This window comes from Malus sylvestris, chromosome 11 (assembly GCF_916048215.2).
Source record: "Malus sylvestris chromosome 11, drMalSylv7.2, whole genome shotgun sequence".
NCBI lineage: Eukaryota > Viridiplantae > Streptophyta > Magnoliopsida > Rosales > Rosaceae > Malus > Malus sylvestris.
In genome coordinates, this window is record NC_062270.1 from 24,440,284 (window position 1) to 24,444,170 (window position 3,887).

General features: G+C 35.4%; 1 long non-coding RNA gene across 4 annotated transcripts; it reads right to left on the reverse strand.

Moving 5' to 3' along the window:
- Nucleotides 1–516: 516 nt before the first annotated feature.
- Nucleotides 517–3,208, reverse strand: LOC126588879 (uncharacterized). Of its 4 annotated transcripts, XR_007611656.1 has the most exons (5): nucleotides 2,770–3,208; nucleotides 2,181–2,515; nucleotides 1,941–2,011; nucleotides 1,583–1,650; nucleotides 517–753 (listed from the first exon to the last, which is right to left on the reverse strand). It is a non-coding gene; the product is annotated as an uncharacterized LOC126588879 (long non-coding RNA). The 4 variants fall into 4 exon arrangements; XR_007611657.1 differs by lacking the exon at nucleotides 517–753 and having other exon boundaries at nucleotides 1,010–1,650; nucleotides 2,826–3,206; XR_007611655.1 differs by lacking the exon at nucleotides 517–753 and having other exon boundaries at nucleotides 1,010–1,650; nucleotides 1,948–2,011; nucleotides 2,770–3,205.
- Nucleotides 3,209–3,887: the final 679 nt, after the last annotated feature.

The window sequence follows — 3,887 nt, forward strand, 5'->3', positions numbered from 1 at the left end:
TTTAATTTGTGTGTCAAGAAATTCTCACATCAGAAACCCACATACACACACGCACACCCATCATCATCATCAGCAACCTCGTCTTTCTCCCTCTCCCTCTCCTTATATGTGAAATTTAAGTTCAAAATCGTGTTTTTTCAAGGTTTTTGGGACGAAATCGGCTCGGGAATAGGCACACTCATCTCCGGCGAGGCCGTGGGTGTCGACGAAGTTTCCGAACACCTCCGACCGTTTCACGGCAAACGGAATATATAAAAATGTTCATCTCGTCTTCTATTTCATTTTCATACCTAGATCAGAGTCTAGGGTCTTGTTTTACAGTCCGCCGGAGCTGTAATATCGCAATATTATCATGAAAACCATTTGGATAGTTAAAAAAATATCGGTACCCTTAAAAACCGATAATATCGACGATATATCGCCGATATTATCGGCATTTTGTTCCTTGCTCGTAAGAAAAATGGAAACTCTATATGGAAAAGAATGGAAATTATGCATTATCAAAAGTGGATCAAAACTCTAAATAGATTATCTTAATGCATAGGAGATCATTGTTAGAATTCGGAAACAATTGAAACTTCATTTTAAACACAAACTTAATCAATTGATTTATATTTAAATGGAAAGAAAGTACCAGTCAGTTTTACCTATCTTTTGTTTAGTGTCACTCCATTTCTTTCTTTGATTAAAAGCTTGAATTTTTACTTTCTTTCCATTCCCCTGCTGCATAACAGTTTAGTAGCTCTTGTTTACCTACAACAAATTGAAAATCATTTGGGGAAAACAGCTAAGCCTTCGGTTATCAGATTCTTGGTAGGCAAAGCAAGAAAATTACACACAACAAAACTATTAAAACTTTAAAACCCACTTCCCAAATCAGGTTCTCTAGCTGACTAATGATCATATTGGATATAAATTATCATCCCGAACAGTGCAATGCCTGATTTTTCTTTTTGGACATTCTAGTGAACTTTGCCAATAGAAGTTCAAAATGAGAAACAAAAAAGTGAGTAGCTAACCCAAAAAAGGTCAAATGAACGTTGCCAATAAAAGTTTTGAAGCAATTCATTTTCAGAAACAAAAATTTGAAAGAGAACACATGAAGGGGAAACCCAACTTTAAATTTCATACTATTTGGCCTACTCCTTACCCATTTAAAATGCACTGAAGAAACAAAAGTCAGGACTACAAAACACGACATGAACTTTTTCAAGTATATGTGATCTTAATGTGAGTCATACAACATACTATAAGTACAGTAAAAATATATATTTACATGTAAATATATACTGTAAAAATATACAAACTGTGTTTGTATGAGCAAGGCAGGGGTTTACAAACTCTGTTTGTTCCTTCAAACAGGCATAAAAGGGTCTCGAGTTTTGCCAATTACCCCACAATTGCAAATAATTTAACCTTATTCTATTCTAATTCTAAAAAGCAGGTGTCAATCAAATTATTAAGTCAGCAAAACCGAAGGAAAAAAATTTGTTAAAGAAAGAGAAACATAAATTGTTCATCTTGTGTTTTGGAAATAAAATAAAATAAAATAAACTTTAGAAATATAAAATAAAGAGGTCACCTATTATTTTGCACATGTATCTTTGCAACTTACACACACAGTTCTGATAATGTTAGCTTGTCTGTGATCTGCATAAAGACATTTTACCAAGAGTTATTAGCTTTTTCCAACCTTTCAAACAAAATTACATTCTCTCACTGATATGAAATTAAATTGAAAGTAGAGCTCAAATAAAGTTTGAGGAGTTCAACAATATTTTCTCATCCATTAAAGGGATTTAACAATATGAAATTACATCAAACTTCAATCAAGTTGCATAGGTAATCCATATAATCAATATGGATTCCACAAGGAGCTAAGGGAGAAATATCAATTCAGGCTATATATATCAAACATATCAAAGAAAAATCTATCTCACTTCTTACTGGTTTGACTGTTACTGTTGCCGACTAGTTACGACAAAAGTGATTGCTGCAAAGTCAAGAGTATCTGCAAGATAGAAAGAAAAAAACAAAGGCAATAAGAAGCAAAAGTTAAATTATGAAAGAAAGAGAGAAATTGACTGATGAGCATTGAGTTTGTATGGAATTTCTTTCTAAATACTTTGCATTTAGAAGTTGTGAATCTTAATTAGGTTTCATTTCTTAGTCTTACATACATTGTAATTTTTGCAGGACCTTCATAGTTGTTAATGCTGGGGATTGTCAAGCTGTGCTTGGTGATGGGTAGAGCAACAAAGATGTCAAAATACCACAAACCAAATTGTAAATAAGAAAGACTCAGAATTGAGAGCCTTGGCGGTGTCATATAGGACGACTATCTCAATGGTCAATTAGTCAAACACAAACTTCAAAACTCAAAACCTTAGGCACCCAGAATAAATATACTTGTATAGTCTCAGGAGAAGCCAACTGATGAAGAATTTCTGGGTTTTGCATCATCTCCCTTAATTTAGAATTGGATTCATGCTGATGCGGTACTGGGGGTTAGAACCTAGAATTTGCAGTCAAATAATGTTAAGAAAGAATAAATTTCATCCTCAAACTTAGTTTATTAACGGAGAAATTAAAAACAAATTCAAGGCTTGAAAATAAAATATAAAATAAATAAATTCAAAAGAAATCAAAACTTATAAAGATTCTAACATTTCTTAAGAACTATTTAGTAAAGGATCAAAAAATCATGCAGTGAAACAAATTTGAGAAAACAAAGGGAACCAAATTTAACCTGAGTATTGCTTTGCTTACCCACAGACCCAAACCAAATCCCCAAATATTACGCAACACAAAACCATAGAAATTACCAGAATTGAAGACCAGTGCCATTGGGATCACGCACACAGCAACGACCTCCGATCATTGTCACCGATCTTCATCACCAAAACCCTTTTACATACGGGACCTGAGAACGAAAACCCACCAAGAAAATCTCAAGAAGAGGGGAAGATGAAAAATTATGGTTCTTTCAGTAGAGCAGGAGAGTCAGAGGAAGAGTGAGAGATGAGAGGAGAGAAGACAGCGAAGTGAGAGAGAGAGAGAAGTGGAAATGTAAAGAAATGTCGAGAAGAATTGGAAGCAGAGCCTTTGACGATGATCGACGTGTGGGTAGCCTAAGAGGGAAACAGTGAGCAACACGTGTATAAGAGGATAGAACTAAAAAGAAGATAGAACACTACAGTGATCGACGCATGGAAAGCATGTACTGAAAAGGCAGGGGAAAACCAAAAAAAAAAAAAATACCAGAGATGGAGGAATGAGAGATGGGCATCCAGCAAGGACAAAACGGACTTCTTACTGTAGCAAAGTGTGAACAGTACGGGGACCAAAGCAGAAACCAAAGGTAATTCCGCCCTTTCACTGTTGGTGAACAGTGCTCCTACTCACAGGATAAACAGTGATTTTTAGCTGAGCTTTAGTATATATAAATATAGGATGAATGGTCGAGATGGTCGAGCTACATGTGCATTTGTCGTAGTTACGTTGACAAAGTATGTGTTGGAATTAAATTTGCGCACATCTGTGAGCGGTGGTCGAGTATAAGTAAGTTACAAAACAGTACAACAATTGTGTCTAGGACCGGGGGACTGTGTCGGCCAAAGGTTCTCCAACGGTCAAGTCAATAGCAACAACAACCAAATCTTATTCTGCTAAGTGGGGTTGTTTGTATGAATTTACATCCAATTGAAAAGTTCAAGTCTACTGTGTACCCTACTTGCAACTATGTTCAATATTAGTTAAAGGTATTTGATTTCTACTCATTCAAATTTTGTTTAATTTAACCACCACAAGGTGATTCAGTGATTTGGGACGAATTTCAGGCATGTATTCTACATGAAACGTTCTGCGTTAGATTCCTGGCGCTGGTG